The sequence below is a fragment of the Coregonus lavaretus genome (assembly GCF_964263955.1).
Source record: "Coregonus lavaretus genome assembly, chromosome: 3".
NCBI classification, from domain to species: Eukaryota; Metazoa; Chordata; class Actinopteri; order Salmoniformes; family Salmonidae; genus Coregonus; species Coregonus lavaretus.
Window position 1 is genome coordinate 45,933,457 of NC_139990.1, and position 20,355 is coordinate 45,953,811.

Consider the following 20,355-nt stretch of genomic DNA (forward strand, 5'->3'; position numbering starts at 1 on the left):
ATATGGGTGCCATGTGGGGCTCAGAGGGCATGGGCAGCCAGCAGGGGCGGATCTGACAGCAGGCAATGCCAGCTTGGCATCTCAGGGGCCTTGTTCCCAGTGCCAGTGTTCTCCATAGAGCGGTGCTGCTGCTGGGGCACAGTCACCGTCCTCTGGGGGGAAGGCAGGGGGTAGAGAGGAGAACCAGGGCCAGCTTCCCCTCCAGTCCCTATGAGCCCGGAGCCACAGGCACAAGAGAGGAGTAGAGAGAGACAGAACAAACAAAGCAACATATCTGCAGAGCTTGACATTTCACTGGTCTAAATATGGTGTTCATCCGGAAATATGAAGCACTGACTCATTAACTGCACAGTCAACAACAGGAAATAAAGCGTTCAGGGGAGAGGGGATGGAGTCTGGACTGGAGGGTTGTGATATGACAAGCAATACTGATTAGCTACGAATGGATGTTGTAGTAAGAGAGATTGGGATGATACATATCTGTTTTTTGGTGTAGGAGAAATTAAATGATGGCTTGTCAACTAGTGTGAGTGAGTGAGTGAGTGAGTGAGTGAGTGAGTGAGTGAGTGAGTGAGTGAGTGAGTGAGTGAGTGAGTGAGTGAGTGAGTGAGTGAGTGAGTGAGTGAGTGTGTGTGTGTGTGTGTGTGTGTGTGTGTGTGTGTGTGTACAGAACACTATGGTCCAGTAAAGCATGACGACAGTCCGAGAGGTTTATAGGAGTGAGGAGAAGAGAACTCACAGGGGAATAATATGAAAAGGTCTATAAAGACATCAGTCATCTTTATGACAGAATGGAACACTTTATACCGTGACAACGGATGAGGGAGGAATCTCGATAAATGATTTATCCTGGCAAATCTCCTCCTACATCACACCAAATAACTTCAAGTGTTTTCTCTCTCTCTCTCTCTCTCTCTCTCTCTCTCTCTCTCTCTCTCTCTCTCTCTCTCTCTCTCTCTCTCTCTCTCTCTCTCTCTCTCTCTCTCTCTCTCTCTCTCTCTCTCTCTCTCTCTCTCTCTCTCTCTCTCTCTCTCTCTCTCTCTCTCTCTCTCAGTCATCGACCTGTGCTGTTTTTGCATGCAACCAAAGTAACAAGGATAAATGGGGTGGCAAACGGCCATCAGGGGAGCGTAGCTTAGCCTTGAGATGCAGATGATTTGAAAGTTGTAAAAACCTTTAAAGAAGTTCATCACCAGGGCTCTGTGTGTCTGGCTGTTTAGAACTTCCATCCATCTGGCTACAGGGCTCCTGGTCTGGCAGCCTGTCTTAAGAGTCAGCATGCCAGGTGAACTTATAGAGGCCTGATATTAAACACAGAGGAGCTATTATAGCTGCTATATCCACTGCCCACAGTCAAGCCTATATCCCTCTGAGTCACACCTCCCCTTCTCTCTCTCTCTCTCTCTCTCTCTCTCTCTCTCTCTCTCTCTCTCTCTCAGCAATGTATGGACTGGGAGGGAGGGAGGGAGGGAGGGAGGGAGGGATGGAGGGATGGTTGGATGATGGGAGAGAAGGATGGAGGGAGGGGGTGTTGTGAAAACCAGGATACAGCTCTAATTAGTTTGGCAGTGAAAACTTCAATCTCTTATTCCCCGCAAATGAGTGACCTTAATAAACAGATGAGACTTTGTGCGTGTGTACACACAAAAAAGTTGCCTCAGCGCTTTACGGGTAAATGTACTCATTAGCTTAGCCTAGTTGCACATGAGTGGGGAACAAAAAACGTCTGCCAAGCCTCTAGAAAACATTTCTCTAGAAGCTTTGGCAGAAAGGCAAAGGTCTCCAAACGGTTTGGGAGTCATCATTTTCTGACTGGAGAGTGAAACCCACTGTTGCCCTGCTACCATGAGAAGAATTCCAGATAACAGAGCTCGACAGTGAATACAACGGATACTGTATGTCTTTCTCAATCAAACCTGTTTTAGTTTTTTGCATAACACTCATAGCATAATGGTGGGAGAATTCTGTATGTATTTGTTTTTAATTTCCAATAATTTTGTATCTATTTAAGCTTGTAGACATTCCAAGAATGCTAATGAATCCCTATGCAACATTTTAATTGCTCTGCTACATTTCCATTTCAATAGGACTACCCCCCCTTTCAGACCGATGTCTTTCAAGCTGTATAATGTCTGTGGTGATGAGCAGGGTTGAGGGACATAATGAGTTGAAAAGGATATAAGACTAAAACTGATATCCTACTGTAACCTCTATATAAGACTAATACTGACATCCTATTGTAGCTTCTAGATCAGACTAACACTGACATCCTACTGTATACCCTTCTAGATAAGACTAAAACTGACATCCTATTGTAGCTTCTATATAAGACTAATACTGACATCCTACTGTATACCCTTCTAGATAAGACTAAAACTGACATCCTATTGTAGCTTCTATATAAGACTAATACTGACATCCTACTGTATACCCTTCTAGATAAGACTAAAACTGACATCCTATTGTAGCTTCTAGATCAGACTAATACTGACATCCTACTGTATACCCTTCTAGATAAGACTAAAACTGACATCCTATTGTAGCTTCTATTTAAGACTACAACTGACATCCTACTGTAGCTTCTCAATGGAGATGTTTTATTTATTTCAGTACAATTTGGCCTTTTATTACATGGTACCATTTGGTTATATCATTGCACAAGGCCTGAACCAGGTGTAGCTCTGGTTCTGCAACTCTTTAAATGACTTAACAGATAGTCATAGGTTAGTTTATAGATAATTGACAAACGCTTATTCATGATAGTAATTATAAAATGTTACCATGTTATTTATGTTTTTGTCCACTGACTATGAACTCAATTTCAGCCTCCACCTATAGTTTGAGTCTATAGTCCCTTTGAAGTTGAATTCAACCAAAGCACTTCACTTCCTGATTGAAAACACTTTGCTCTCATGTAATGGTTTTCATTTTGTTTGTTTATCTGACGAGGAGGCTGCATGGTTCTGAAGGCAGGAGGCCGGGGAGCTTCAGCTTTAGGGGTGAAGAGTAGACACTACACGGATTGCCCCCATTCTCAATTTACAGTCTCCCTCCCTATCCTATCTCTGCCCTGCCCGGGGTACTGGGAGTGTTCAGTGACATTTGTGTGAGAAGGCGGGGCTGTGTGTGGTACCGGAACAGAACGCAGATGCACCCACTTTCCATGGCCTGCCAGGCTAGGCTGGGGCAGGCTGGGGCAGACAGCTGGGCCCTGCGCCTCCCCACTGTCACCATTGTTTCCCCAGTCATTCTACAAGTGGCCTCAGGCTCCAACATATGCTCTTCCCTCTCTGCTATTGTCACAAATTAACACTGTTGTCACTGGAAATTACGCCGTCCCTACAAACAACATTTTACTGCAGTGTTGGGAGGGAGGGAGGGAGGGAGGTTCGGAGGGAGAGAAATGGGACATGCACAAGTGAACTCAGACGTGCATGGTGCAGTGGCTTATAGTTTTCCTGTTTCAGAGTTAGTACTGGTCTATCAACTATTGACGAGACAACAATGTAATATTTTCATGTAAGCATGTTCCCCGTTTCCCCATTGCCATGAATACATTTACTCCATAAATACAAACAATGGACAAATAGTGAACCAAGGAGTTATATGCCTACATGAAGCCTAACTGAAGAGCATTGATCACCAGAATAATGTGTACCTGTAGAAAAAGACGGTCCTGCATTGTCTGAGACTCTGAGGTTTGAATGGCTGATAGCAGGGTCATAGGATTACACAGCCAAACCATACAGGCCAGGGTAACTCCCTCCCTGGTACAATCATCAGGGTAACTCCCTCCCTGGTACTATCATCAGGGTAACTCCCTCCCTGGTACTATCATCAGGGTAACTCCCTCCCTGGTACTATCATCAGGGTAACACCCTCCCTGGTACAATCATCAGGGTAACTCCCTCCCTGGTACAATCATCAGGGTAACTCCCTCCCTGGTACTATCATCAGGGTAACTCCCTCCCTGGAACAATCATCAGGGTAACTCCCTCCCTGGTACTATCATCAGGGTAACTCCCTCCCTGGTACTATCATCAGGGTAACACCCTCCCTGGTACTATGATCAGGGTAACTTCCTCCCTTGTAATATAATGTATCATCAGGGTAACTCCCTCCCTGGTACTATCATCAGGGTAACTCCCTCCCTTTTACTATCATAAGGGTAACTCCCTCCCTGGTACTATCATCAAGGTAACTCCCTCCCTGCAACTATCATCAAGGTAACTCCCTCCCTGTCCCTGGTACTATCATCAGGGTAACTCCCTAGCTGGTACTATCATCATGGTAACTCCCTCCCTGGTACTATCATCAAGGTAACTCCCTCCCTGCAACTATCATCAAGGTAACTCCCTCCCTGTCCCTGGTACTATCATCAGGGTAACTCCCTAGCTGGTACTATCATCAGGGTAACTCCCTCCCTGTCCCTGGTACTATAATCATGGTAACTCCCTCCCTGGTACTATCATCAGGGTAACTCCCTCCATGGTACTATCATCAGGGTAACTCCCTCCCTATCCCTGGTACTATCATCAGGGTAACTCCCTCCCTGCAACTATCATCAAGGTAACTCCCTCCCTATCCCTGGTACTATCATCAGGGTAATTCCCTCCCTATCCCTGCTACTATCATCAGGGTAACTCCCTCCCTGCAACTATCATCATGGTAACTCCCTCCCTATCCCTGGTACTATCATCAGGGTAACTCCCTCCCTGCAACTATCATCAAGGTAACTCCCTCCCTATCCCTGGTACTATCATCAGGGTAACTCCCTCCCTGCAACTATCATCAAGGTAACTCCCTCCCTGTCCCTGGTACTATCATCAGGGTAACTCCCTAGCTGGTACTATCATCAGGGTAACTCCCTCCCTGCAACTATCATCAAGGTAACTCCCTCCCTGTCCCTGGTACTATCATCAGGGTAACTCCATCCCTGGTAGTATCATCAGAGTAACTCCCCCCTGGTAGTATCATCAGGGTAACTCCCTCCCTGGTACTATCATTAGGGTAACTCCCTCCCTGTCCCTGGAACTATCATCAGGGTAACTCCCTCCCTGCCCCTGGTACTATCATCAGGGTAACTCCCTCCCTGTCCCTGGTACTATTATCAGGGTAACTCCCTCCCTGTCCCTGGTACTCTCATCAGGGTAACTTCCTCCCTGTCCCTGGTACGATCATCAGGGTAACTCCCTCCCTGGTACTATCATCGGGGTAACTCCCTCCCTGTCCCTGGTACTATCATCAGCTCCATGGTTCACTGCTTTATGGCTTATGGTTCACTCCCCTAGAATCTGACCTCTGTGTGTGTCACTACTCTTCCTGTAAAGCCAGGCAACGGTAAACAACATGTTTCTGTAACACATTATAAACGTTGTATATTAACTACCATACATACAGTATTACTGATTACCATGCTGTACTACATACTGTACTGCACACTGCTTTTCAGACTCAGAGCTCTTCTTAAGGATCATTTCAGCACCACAGAGTGAGACTAAGCCCTGTGGACTATAATATAACGAAGTAGCTAGGTATTCCTGAACGCTTTGACAGTCCAGAGGAAAGTGTCAGCTTCATCAGATCTGCAGCCTCATTGATCCTACGCAGGTTGTCACAAGACTGGGGATACGTCCCAAATGGCTTCCTATTCCCTATATAGTGCACTACTTTTGACCAGGGCCCATCAGGGTAACTCCCTCCCTGGTACTATCATCAGGGCTCTGGTCAAAAGTAGTGCACTATATAGGGAATAGGAAGCCATTTGGAACAAAGCCTGGAATCATTTGAGCCACCCTGGATATGCCTAGTTTCCCTACATGCAACAGCAGCATGTGATGGAAGAGACGCCTCTTGGGCCTGAGTTAGAATCTGGCTGGTTTAATTATCAGGTTTGATGCCTGTCTGTGTCTGAGGTATTTGAAGTTGTCATTTGAGTAGATTTTGTAAGTATTGTCAGCTGTTCTCAATTTGCTTTGTTCTCACTTGTCTTACATTTTTCTGTATGGTTTCTGGCGAGGAGATATATATATATTTTTTGCTAGCTACAGAAGATGAAACCCTTTAGGAATGGTAATATTTTGATACCTCATTGATTCAATGTGCTTGCTAAAGAAAATGAAACCGTTTAGGAATGATAATATTTTGATACCTGGTTGATTCAATGTGCTAGCTACAGAAGATGAAACCATTTAGGAATGGTAATATTTTGATACCTCATTGATTCAATGTGCCTTTAGTACAGCAGATACATCACGGTTCTGTTGGAGCAGATGTTCCATTATTAAACAAAAGTGTTTTTATAGGTGTGTTAATAATTAAAATGTCCCCTCAGATCCTGCAAAACACCATATCTTTCCATCACTTAACCATGAACCAGAATATCACGGCTAAGTTGAATAAAAGTCTGCTCCATTACAGAGGGATGAATCAAGGACATTATTTGTCGCATAAATTGTTAGCCTAATCAGGCCTAATTAAGCCCTTTTATAAGTCCTTGATAAGGCATGATACCTGTTAGTAACCAAGTCTATCTATCTGACACCTGGATCACCATACTTGTTAACCAAGTCATCATTTGAGATAACCGATAATGTCCATCTGACTGTAGCCTCACCAGCCCATCTGATACATACCAATGTCTCTCCCATATGGTTAATTTGAGGGTATATCAACCTAATGTACTGTAGTGGTGGTATAGAGGAGGCATGTGATTGAGAGCGCTGTGTAATCTTCAGTGACTTTGGTTGAAATATCCTTTTGACCATTATCACATGATTCAATTTCACAGCACTGCAGACTGCTGACGTTTTCTAATTGTCGTGCTGGGGAGGGATAAGCCATGCGTTCACACTTGAACAGTGACACACACACAGGCAGGCAGGCACGCACACACACACACACACACACACACACACACACACACACACACACACACACACACACACACACACGCACACACACACAGACGCACACACACACACACACAGACACATACACACACGCACACACACACACACAGACACAGACACACACACACACACACACAGACACACAGAGACACACAGAGACACACACACACACATACACACACACACACACACAGACACACACAGAGAAAGAGAGACTGCTTTCACAAACACACTTTTAAAAAGTGTAAATGGGGATATATAGAGAGAAGTGTGTGTGTGCGTGTGTGTGTGTGTGCGTGTGCGTGTGTGTGTGTGTGCATGCATGCGTGTGTGTGTGTGTGTGTGTGTGTGTGCGTGTGTGTGTGTGTGTGCGTGTGTGTGTGTGTGTGTGTGTGTGTGTGCGTGTGGTGTGGCCAAGCTAGGTATGGTCCAGTGTACTATTCTACTGTATATAGTGATTACTGTTAGGAAGTCATTGGATGATTTCTTTGTCTCTATAATAATTTCCCCTAATTATCATATCAAACCTACACCAACTCCTGCCTCTATGTAAAGAATATCATATTCAAACCTACACCAACTCCTGCCCTCATCTGAAAAATATCATATCCAAACCTACACCAAATCCTGCCCCTATGTAAAGAATATCATATCCAAACCTACACCAACTCCTGCCCTCATCTGAAGAATATCATATCCAAACCTACACCAAATCCTGCCCCTATGTAAAGAATATAATATCCAAACCTACACCAACTCCTGCCCTCATCTGAAGAATATCATATCCAAACCTACACCAAATCCAACCCCATGTAAAGAATTTTCAAAGAAAATTGTTGAATGCAACGGGCCAAACCACAACTTGACACATTTCATTTTTTTGCTTCTGCTTTTTCTAGTCAAGTTGCAGTTGTTTTCAAGACATCAAAACAGTGAGCGAGCGTTCAGTTTTTACTGGAGAGACACAGCCAGACAAGGACCTCAGAAACCCAGCAGCAGAGAGAGCAGAATACTCCTCTCTTCCTCTCTTCCTGTCTTTCCAAAACAGCAGAAAACAATGAAACCAGGAGATAAAAGGGCTTCCGGATATCTCTGAGCTCTCTGCTGCTGCTGTCTAGGAATACAACAGTGCATTTCATTCTGAACACTTCTCTCCACTGTTGTTGCATGTTGAAGCCAACTTGGAGGTTGGCTAGCAGCACTTAAAGCGTTCGATAAAGGGAACCTTTGATAATCTCTCCACTTTCAAGGGCACAGTGTTGCTAATGATATCGCACAGACAGACAGGCAGACACCCCACCCTCGCCACGATCCTATGCTTTAAATATGCAGTAAGCATCATTTTCCTCGTAACGAAAGGATAATGTGGCCCTGGTGATGCAAACGGTTTTTCTTTGAGTCTGTATAGTGTCTGTCTGTGATGCCTGTCAGGGCAGGAAAAGTACATGCCCAAACACACACAAAACTTTTGATGACACGCTGGAATCTTGTAGGCATCTGAAAAAAACTGAAAAATGACTAATTTTATTTTCCATTTGGGTTAAATTGGGGTTAAAATGAGTAACTTGAGGGTGAAACACATTACTACCCACTTGCAACAAGAAATAAGCCATGATATTCAAGAGACACAGGAGGCTGGTAATAAATCATTACCAAAGATTCTAGATCACAATGTACATGCATGTACTGTACATCCATGGAGGTACACAGACAAATCATTTCCAGCCTTTGTTCAAAGGTCTTTAATTGAATACGCTTCCCATAAACTGCTCTCACTGCTAAACACCTATCAGTTACTATTCTGCACAGCAGATTTCCATATGCACATATTTGTCATGTAGAGCGCTGGGTGTAATGTGTTACGCGTGTTATGAATAAATTTCCTGTTGATACATATGCCTACACCAGTGGAGGCTGCTGAGGGGAGAACGGCTCATAATAACGGCCGGAACGGAGCAAATGGAATGGAATTAAACACCTGGAAACCATGTGTTTGATGAATTTGACACCATTCCACTGATTCTGCTCTAGTGATTACCACAAGCCCGTTCTCCCCAATTAAGGTGCCACCAACCTCCCATGTCTCTTGCTTTGGGGAGGAAGAGTCACTTTATAGATGCACATTGATTTTGTCATCCATGTTCACTCTTACATTGTTTAATTTAGAAATTCAATAACAATGATGTAACTAATTTAATGATCATGCTTGAAATAACTCTACATACTGGGAGTGTTGATCTGGAGGACAGGGTCAATATTACCAAAGCTGACGAGGCAACAGCAGTAACATCTCTCAGGGGTCAGGGCAGCAGCAGTACCATCTCTCAGGGGCCAGGGCAGCAGCAGTACCATCTCTCAGGGGCCAGGGCAGCAGCAGTACCATTTCTCAGGGGCCAGTGCAGCAGCAGTACCATCTCTCAGAGGCCAGGGCAGTACCCCCCCCCACCCCCATCTAACTCTGGCTGGCTGGCTGGCTCTCTCTCCCGCTCCTTCTCTCTCTCCCTCCGCCTCTCCCTCTGTCTCTCTCCCTCTGTCTCTCTCTCTCTCCCTCCATCTCTCCCTCTGTCTCTCTCTCTCTCCCTCCACCTCTCCCTCTGTCTGTCTCTCTCTCCCTCCATCTCTCCCTCTGTCTGTCTCTCTCTCTCTCCCTCCACCTCTCCCTCTGTCTCTCTCTCTCTCTCTCTCTCCCTCCATCTCTCCCACTGTCTCTCTCTCTCTCCATCTCTCCACCTGTCTCTCTCTCCCTCCATCTCTCCCTCTGTCTCTCTCTCTCTCCCTCCACCTCTCCCTCTCTCTCTCTATCTCTCTCCCTCCATCTCTCCCTCTGTCTCTCTCTCTCTCCCTCCATCTCTCCCTCTGTTTCTCTCTCTCTCCCTCCACCTCTCCCTTTGGCTCTCTCTCTCTCCCTCCACCTCTCCCTCTATCTCGCTCTCTCTCCCTCCACCTCTCCCTCTGTCTCTCTCGCTCTCCCTCCACCTCTCCCTCTATCTCGCTCTCTCTCCCTCCACCTCTCCCTCTGTCTCTCTCTCTCTCCTCCATATCTCCCTCTGTCTCTCTCTCTCTCCCTCCACCTCTCCCTCTGTCTCTCTCTCTCCCTCCACCTCTCCCTCTGTCTCTCTCTCTCTCCCTCCATCTCTCCTTCTGTCTCTCTCTCTCTCCCATCACCTCTCCCTCTGTCTCTCTCTCTCTCTCATCTCTCTCTCTCTCTCTCCTCTCTCTCTCTCTCTCTCTCTCTCTCTCTCTCTCTCTCTCTCTCATCTCTCTCTCTCTCTCTCTCTCTCTCTCTCTCTCTCTCTCTCTCTCTCTCTCTCTCCCTCCACCTCTCCCTCTATCTCACTCTCTCTCCCTCCACCTCTCCCTCTGTCTCTCTCGCTCTCCCTCCACCTCTCCCTCTATCTCGCTCTCTCTCCCTCCACCTCTCCCTCTGTCTCTCTCTCTCTCCCTCCATATCTCCCTCTGTCTCTCTCTCTCTCCCTCCACCTCTCCCTCTGTCTCTCTCTCTCCCTCCACCTCTCCCTCTGTCTCTCTCTCTCTCCCTCCATCTCTCCTTCTGTCTCTCTCTCTCTCCCATCACCTCTCCTCTGTCTCTCTCTCTCTCTCTCTCTCTCTCTCTCTCTCTCTCTCTCTCTCTCTCTCTCTCTCTCTCTCTCTCTCTCTCTCTCTCCCTCCACCTCTCCCTCTGTCTCTCTCTATCTCTCTCCCTCCATCTCTCCTCTGTCTCTCTATCTCTCCCTCTGTCTCTCTCTCGCTCTCTCCATCTCTCCCTTTGTCTCTCTCTCTCTCCCTCCATCTCTCCATTGTCAACCGTGTGCCGTGGGGTTGAGTAAGAAAGGACAATACCCACCTGCATACAACTCAACTGGCACCCCAGGATTCCTTGGCTCTCAGGCAAAGACCACATAGCCTGAGCCCACAGGGCTACACACAGTTGATTAGATGGGCTAAACGCTATTGTCAATCAAACAGACCACTTGATAGCGGAGTAAATAAGATAAATTGTTGAATGTGTTTATACAATTAGCACTGGTAATTTTCTATATCTCAGAATTAGACAAAAGAGTGGATGTCCTGAATGAACACGGATCCATCTGAAGTAGATGTCATGGTGGGTTCTCCGCTGTATAGGAATGTTATCTGCACTGTATCATCAAGCTACAGTACGAAACAACATCAGTAATCACTTTCCAGGAGCTAGGCCTATATCACTCCAGGGAGTCCAGTAGGCAGAAACATATAGTTTTACTAAGTCTCATCAAAACTATTTAGCCATGAGATACTATCTCACCTCACCTTCTGATCCAGGGCAGGATGAACTTAGTGATAAAACACCAATTGTCTGCGGAAGACATTTCCCTCCTCCCTCCTGTACTTTCCTGAACTGGAGGCTTGCCGTGTCGAGGTGCTGCATCTCTCTAACTCCAATTAAAGATAGCCAGATGGGAAAATGTTTGCACAACGCCGCAACCATGTTTCCTGGTCATGGTGGCCAATGGCGACAATCAGATTGCCGCCAACTGTTAAAAGAATCAGCTGCCCGCCCGTGCGCCCGGCTCAACCTCCCAATGTCGTCCTGGGCTTGTTCAGATTATTCAGCGCCTTTGTTTCAGACCACTTTGTCGTCTGGAAGTGTGTTTATTGGCTAATAACAGTGGGGGGAGATGATCATGCAGGATTTACTGGTGAGATGGACTGTAATCCATCCAGTTGATTATTAGTCAATGACAGATACTTCACCGGGGAACAGACTCCTAATGTGTAGGGATGGGGTGTGACACACACATAGGAGGACCATTCCACTGACCTTCCTTCTATGTTTTGGGTATTGCAGTATGTTTGATGACGGTCATGTAAAAGCAGTTCTCCTTCCATATTAAGACTTATAACCTCATTTCAACTCGGTATGTGGGATGTGTGTGGGAAGCACTAATGTAGATAAAGCAGCCATGTATTGTAATGGGTTCTGTGTGCTTTCCTTTCCACAGAGGTGAAAGGGACTGAAGATAGATTGTGGCTAAACAGTCTCTTGCCAGAGTCTTGTCACAGATGCTGCAGAACTAATCTCTGTTTATCTTCCCTGAGGATACCACATTGGCTACCCTCCGACTTCCCCTTGCAAAGTCACATATATTCTGTAGGATTATAGGAGGAAGTCAGGAAATATGCTAAGATCCATTATCAGCGTATTGTGGTGCACTATATGTAATGATGCAGATGTCACTATATTACTGCCATGCTGAGGCAGCAGTGATGTCTTTGAGAGCAGACTGGGAACGTCAGGAGTTGTTTCAGCTAATATCTCCATTCTCCCTCAGATCGTAAAGGGGGAATGTTGTTGCTCATGGAATGCCATGGGAAATCCTTGGCATGGTTTTAGTTTAACCATCGTCTAGTCTCCTCTTTAGCCTAGAATATTGCAATTTTTCCGTTCCTGAGACACTTTAATTAAACAAAAGTCGTTTTCTTCTAGAACGAGCCTGCTAAAATACCGCCAGCAGTCCTCAACCTCTGAGCGTGAGCTAGCTAGCTAAGCGATCCAGGTGCCATCCCTCAAGCTGCCATCTCGTTGTCCACATTAGCCGTTAGTCTCTGAGTGTAATCCAGATGAATTCCCTTGTCTCTCTGTGCCTCCTCTTCATTAATCTCTCCCGTGCACGGAGTCAACGCTACAGCCTCTGTCTTGCCTCGTCAGCTCAATGCCCTTTGACCAACAGTAGGCCAGGCTGGCAGGGCCTGTTGTCGGAAGCATTGGGACATGGAAGGGTTCGACCACATGCAGCTGCCGCCACGTCCACTATGCCCGCTGTGTCCACAGCAGACCTGTCTACCACTGCCACTCTCCTGGGTCTAAAGCCCTCTGGCAGCACAGAGCTGTTGGTCCTCCCCAGAGAACGACCACTCTAGTCTAACCCCTACACCACTCCACCCTTCTCTCTCTCTCTCTCTCTCTCTCTCTCTCTCTCTCTCTCTCTCTCTCTCTCTCTCTCTCTCTCTCTCTCTCTCTCTCTCTCTCTCTCTCTCTCTCTCTCTCTCTCTCTCTCTCTCTCTCTCTCTCTCTCTCTCTCTCTCTCTCTCTCTCTCTCTCTCTCTCTCTCTTTCTATCTCTCTAGAGCTGGCACACAGGAGCAAGTCCATAAGCACAAGGACTGCTTGTTCTCTGCCCAAGATCAATGCTCTGTGTAAGAGATATCCACACTGCAAGCATTATACATTTCTTGAAAATGTTATTTTTTCTTTTACATTTTATTTTTTCTTTTACATTTCATACAACCAAGCATCAAGTATTATCTAGATGAATTGGATGCATAATTCTATGTTTCCAGCAAAGTAATTTGTGAAAAGTGAATAAAAGAGGGGAAAGCTAAACATGTCCCAAAGTCCTGCTTGAGCAGTGTTCAAATCACCACAGAATGAAGCCTAGTTTGTTTCTGCAGACTTTGTCAAAGTACCACAGGGAGAGTGCCAGACATTGTTGATTCCAACGGGGCTTCTGTCTGAAAACATGGCACATAATTGCAGTCTCCTTCTTGTGTGAACATCAGATGGCACCGTGGCTGAGACTGAAAACCGCCATGATTAAAAGATGAAGTCTCAAAGGGAAACTCTTCCCAATTCAAATCAATTCAATTGAGTTGCCAATAAGCTAATCTTAGCCAAATGTCCTTTCTTTTAAGTTTTCCTCTCAAACAAGATCAACTGCCAAGGATCCAGTTTAAAGCCAATGCACTTCTCCCTCATTTGTTTGCAGAGGTATTTTTACTCTCCATTTGATGAGACCAAAATAATCGCAATGAATATGGAACTAACTCCAGTACTTCTGTGCTAATATCCATATCACTAAAACCGGGCTTGCTCAACTTGAATTAATTCAAAGTAATAGCACCACATAACTCAAGTATATTCTGTTTGCATTAGTACTTCATAAACACTTTTACCTACAGGTTTTTGCACAGAAATCAACATTCAAGGTTGTTTATGTGCATTTAAAGACCGCTGAGGGAGTAAAATATAGAAATTGGAGGATGTTCTCTCTTCCTAAATCTTGACAGAAACTAGAGCTCAATAGGGAGTTATAGGCCGCTTCAACACAATTAACTTGCGAATGTGAAACACAAGTCTATGAGGCAAGATCTTAATAAAGCAATGTATTTCCCAAATGAGAGGCCATGCTAATTTTTATCATTACAAAAAATCAGACACGCATTTCTATTATTCTACACCAACACCACATTCCTATCTTTGCAGTCTTAATTCAGTGTTCAATCAATTTGTAAAATTGTCGTATGGGCAAGAGAGAGACACAAATTCAGAGCTCATTAATATGGGAGACTAGCCAGAGGACCTAGACAATTAGAGCTCACTAGTAAGGACCTCCCACTCCCTGTTCTCCCACTGTTAAAGCACAAATCAATGGCTTCATGTCTGGAGCGCTGAGGGAAGGACTGATTCAGCAGTCATTGCAGAGATACAGATATGTCAGCCTGGGGGAAAAAACTGTTAACTCTTTGCACTGTTATGCAGGGAGTTGGGTTTCTGTCTGTCTAATGCTGCAGTCATACAGAGAGGTAGGATGCTGTCTGTCTGTGAGCAACAGTGGGCTTTAGCGATGCAGTGTGTTTCTCCTTCTCCACTAAGATGACTCGACATGCTGTAAGATCAGCCGTGCAGATTGGCTCTGAGTTCAATAGGAGACATAAGGCTTCCTGACACTGGGAGGAAGAGGAACACTGACAGACAGACAGACAGACAGACAGACAGACAGACAGACAGACAGACAGACAGACAGACAGACAGACAGACAGACAGACAGACAGACAGACAGACAGACAGACAGACAGACAGACAGACAGACAGAAGACTCCCGAGGTTCTCAGAACAGAACACAGAACCACTCTCTGGAACAATGCATTGAATTCCCTTTCCTTTCCTAATACTGTAGATCAGCTAAACCCTCCTTTCAGATCCTCTCACTGGAGTGCTGGTGTTGGCTTACTATCAAGCTCTGTAGCATGTGTTGTTTCCTCCCCAAAGAAAAGCATCCAGATTGCTTCTTTGTAATCAATGTGAGCGACATACTGTGGCCTGTAAACCTACCCATAGATTCAATAGTCCTTTGATTTTTACGTAGTTGCAGTAAAGGATGTTGGCTATAGCGGAATTGTGGGGAAAACAATTCAATGATCAATAATCCACACTACAAAGTCCACTGTTATGCAAATCCCTGTTCCAAGAAAATCTGTTGATGACACAGCAAACTGTATACAATTTTCTATGTAAGAAATAACTATATGGTGGATTTCAGTTATTTTAATTTTAATTAATAATGCTGTAAAAAAAATAATGTAGTCTGGTTGTTTTCATGTCTAACAATAGCTCTTCAACTGCCAGAAGTAGTCAACAGGGAGTGCAACAGGGACTATAAATGCCATCATTTTCAGGAGCAATAGAACACCAGCCATTACTGCAGTGCACTTAGAAGGATAATAAGAAAATGCAGGCCTTTGAGGGTCCCTGAAGACTGTGCAGAAGAATATGTATTTTCTCTGCTGTCACTGAAACATGTAAGTCCCAGTGAAGGAATGTATGAGCACACACACACACACACCTCTTCCATTAACCATACAGTGCATCCTTCAGACAGGCTGCAGCCTCAGACAGACAGTCTACCTTTTCAATGCGCTGCTTGATCTCCTCATCAAGCCAAGATGCACTCCAGCACTTGAAGGGTTGCTGTCAGGAAGAGGAGACCAACAATACAATGGAGCCCAGGATTCAAAATGAGGGAAACAAAAACACAGGTTCCTATGAAGACCTGCTCTCCAAACCTCTACAAAGCTCCCTCTTTATACAGTAGATGATTATGGGTAATTAAATTAAGATATGGACCTTTTACAAGAGGTTAGGACTGTGTGGTTAGTATACTGTTCACATAATAGGTGCATTTTATGGGGGTTTTCTTTTCATTCTTTGCAGGTACTTAACGTATAATGTTTGTGCAATTCCAGCTTCCGAATTTGTATGCCCTCCCAATCCCTACTCAGTTCCCCCTCTCCAATGAGGTCTGGCCCAATCCCTCCTCTGTCCCCCCTCTCCAATGAGGTCTGGCCCAATCCCTCCTCTGATCCCCCTCTCCAGTGAGGTCTGGCCCAATCCCTCCTCATTTCCCCCTTTCCAATGAAAACTCCCTCCAGTCCATGATTACACCAATCCTATGCTTATAAATCCTTGTGGGGAGGGAGGTGAACGAATGTGACACTTCTGGGAGAAGGGGGAGAAAGGGGAATTGGGCTCCTGAGTGACAGAGGGACTGACTGCAGAGGGATTGACTGCAGAGGGACTGACTGCAGAGGGACTGACTGCAGAGGGACTGACTTCAGAGGGACTTACTGCAGAGGGACTGACTGCAGAGGGACTGACTGCAGAGGGACTTACTGCAGAGGGACTGACTGCAGAGGGACTTACTGCAGAGGGACTGACTGCAGAGGGACTGACTGCAGAGGGACTTACTGCAGAGGGACTGACTGCAGAGGGACTGACTGCAGAGGGACTTACTGCAGAGGGACTGACTGCAGAGGGACTGACTGCAGAGGGACTGACTTCAGAGGGACTGACTGCAGAGGGACTGACTGCAGAGGGACTGACTGCAGAGGGACTTACTGCAGAGGGACTGACTGCAGAGGGACTGACTGCAGAGGGACTGACTGCAGAGGGACTTACAGGCATGCAGGTAATGTTGCCAAGCATATTTCTCTATGGGACAGTAAAGTATTCATCCATGCATTTCTAAGCCAGCTAGAGTAGAGGGAGTCCCAAACATATGCTTTCAGTCTGATTCTAACTTCTGACCCGTCACTCAATTGTTTTATCTTCTCATGAGCTGCACCCAGTCATCCATCCCTGACATAATTGTGCAAAGCCCTCTCTGAACTTACTGCAGTTCACAGGTGAAGGAACACTGAAACCCAGTAGAAATAAAGCAGTTTAAGAAGCAGCATGTGCCCCAGTATGAACCAATACTGAATGTTCTTACCTCAAATCTGAATGTACTGCACAGGTAAAGAAACAATACAATCCAGAATAAAACGGAGCATTAGGTAACATATGACCTAGTATGTAACATCATGTACAGCAGGATATTGTAGTGGGGTTATATTTGTCATATGTATATTATTCATACCTCACATAATATGACTGTGTCAGTTGTATGCTACAAAGTCCATTCAATGAATTATCTGAATCCATTTAACATTATAATAAAGCCATGTGCAATCAAGTATTATGCGTTCAGCTGACTAAGATCAAGGAATGGTCATGAGAAGCGAATATCAAAGCAAGTATCATTTAATAACTTTGTAAAATGAATGGATTCACATACAGGGCATAAAGCTTAAGTTACAAAGCATTAACAAGCATAACATGGAATTATTCTAGGAATGAAGATCTTAGAGTTACAAGGCAAAACATGAACCAAGAGATGCCTACTAGACCAGAGTCTACAGGATAAGAGAGAGGATAGACATTCATTCCATTTATTCCAGATCTGACTTGTTCGTATTGTTGACCAATCCACAGACCAAACCAAAGGCAGTAAAACTGAGATGTCCAATCAGATCAAACCAGCCAACATCCTCTAGGAAGGGGGTCACATCTATGTGTGTTGACCTGAGGGGGTGGGGCTTAGTAGGACAATTGCATAAGGTGTCGTCAGAGTTCACTCTGAACAACTACAAGTAACCACAGAGATCATACATCCACATAGATGTCTTCAGAGTCCTCCTTAAGGGGACAAGTTTCAGATAGATACCAGAGACGGCTGCTGTAGGATTATCCTATCAGACGTTCAATAGTCCTCTGGATACTGGAACAGAGATAGGGGGGGGGCATTTGCCATGCAGCCGGAGGTGACAGAGAGTACATAAATTAGGGCGGAGCCTACAACATGCCCTAGTATGTACCAATACTACATCTTCTTACCTCAAATCCAGACAGATGTGTCATCCACAGCAGATTGGGTAACACATAGATCTATTCCTGGAGACAAAAGAATCCTCGGATAAGTGGGTGATTCTACACAAGCAGACATAGATAGCGTAGACAGTAAAGCTAGTGGAACTTTACATGATGCCACATAGCATACTTGACAACATACTTGACAACATACTTGACAACACATACTGTCCATTACAGGTGGAGAATGTCTGCACTGAAGAAGAAAACGGCTTCAGGCTGAGTATGGGCATTTGGGAGCCATTGCATTCTCCGTTGATGTGCAACCTCAGAACGGGCAGTACAGGGTATGCAGAGGGACGTTAAAGGGATAGCTCACCCAAATTACCCCCCAAAAATGTGGTTTCCTTACCCTGCAAGTAGTCTATGGTGTGACACTCTGGCTCTGGGACTTTTGTATTTGAGCCAGGGTGTATTTTGTTTTGTTGGGTTTTGGTTTTGTTTCTAGGTTTGCCTTTCTGTTGGCTGCATTTCTAGGTTTGGTCGATGACTCCCAATCGGAGGTAACGAGTGTCAGCTGTCGGCTCGTTATCTCTGATTGGGAGCCATATTTATTCTGATTGTTTTCCTGTGGGAATTGTGGGTTTTTGTTCCGTTTCGGTCAGTGTACCGTGGACTTCATTGAGTCGTCTTTTGTTTTGTAGTTCTATACGTTTAATTAATAAAGTCATGTTTCTTGGACACGCTGCGCCTTGGTCATACTTAGACGACATAGACGACCGTGACAGAAAAACCCACCATAAAAGGACCAAGCAGCGTGTCAAGCGGCAACAGGATTTATGGACGCCTATCAAGGATTCATGGACATGGGAGGAGATACTGGATGGAAAGGGTCCTTGGGCACAACCGGGAGAATATCGCCGCCCTCGTGAAGAGCTGGAGGCAGCTAAAGCCGAGAGGAGGCGGTATGAGGAGGCAGCACGGAGTCAAGGCTGGAAGCCCGTGGGTACTACCCAAAAATTTCTTGGGGGGGGGCTAAAAGGGAGTGTGGCGAAGTCAGGTAGGAGACCTGCGCCTACTCCCTGGACTTACCGTGGAGAGCGAGAGTACGGGCAGACACCGTGTTACGCAGTAGAGCGCATGGTGTCTCCTGTACGCAGGCATAGCCCGGTTCGGTACAGTCCAGCTCCACGTATCGGCCGGGTTAGAGTGAGCGTTGAGCCAGATGTCATGAAGCCGGCCCAACGCATCCGGCTACCAGTGCGTCTTCTCGGGCCGGCGTACATGGCACCAGCCTTACGCATGGTGTTCCCGGTTCGCCCACATAGGCCGGTGCGGGTTATTCCACCTCCCCGTACTGGTCGGGCGACGGGGAGCATCAACCCGGGTAAGGTTGGGCAGGCTCAGTGCTCAAGGGGGCCAGTAAGCCTGCACGGTCCGGTATTTCCGGCGCCACCTCCCCGCTCCAGCCCAGTACCACCAGTGCCTACACCACGCACCAAGCCTCCTGTGTGTTCCCCGAGTCCTGTGCGTCCTGTTGCTGCTCTCCGCACTAGCCCTTATGTGCGTCCCCAGGGTCCAGCATGCCCTGTTGCTGCTCTCCGCACTAGGCCTTATGTGCGTCCTCAGGGTCCAGCATGCCCTGTTCCGGCTCTCCGCACTAGGCCTTATGTGCGTCCCCAGGGTCCAGCATGCCCTGTTGCTTCTCCCCGCACTAGGCTTTATGTGCGTTCCCAGGGTCCAGCATGCCCTGTTGCTTCTCCCCGCACTAGCCCTGAGATGCGTGTCCTCAGCCCGGTACCTCCAGTTCCGGCACCACGCACCAGGCCTACGGTGCGCCTCAGACGGCCGGAGTCTGCCGTCTGCCCAACGGGGCCTGAACTGCCCGTCTGCCCAAAGGCGCTTGAACTGGCCGTCTGGACTGAGCCTGCAAAGCCGCCCGTCTGCCATGAGCCTTCAGAGCCGTCCGCCAGACCGGAGCCGCTAGAGCCTTCCGCCAGACAGGATCAGCCAGAGCCTTCCGCTAGACAGGATCAGCCAGAGCCTTCCGCCAGACAGGATCAGTCAGAGCCTTCCGCCAGCCATGAGCAGCCAGATCCGTCGGCCAGCCATGAGCAGCCAGATCCGTCGGCCAGCCATGAGCAGCCAGATCCGTCAGCCAGCCATGAGCAGCCAGATCCGTCAGCCAGCCATGAGCAGCCAGATCCTTCAGCCAGCCATGAGCAGCCAGATCCGTCGGCCAGCCATGAGCAGCCAGATCCGTCGGCCAGCCATGAGCAGCCAGATCCGTCAGCCAGCCATGAGCAGCCAGATCCGTCAGCCGGCCATGAGCAGCCAGATCCTTCAGCCAGCCATGAGCCGTCCAGCCAGGATCCGCCAGAGCCGTCCAGCCAGGACCCGCCAGAGCCAGCCAGCCAGGATCCGCCATTGAGTCCGGTGCTGTCCCTTAGCCCGGTGCTGCCCCTTATCCTGGTGCTGCCCCTTAGTCCGGTACTGCTCC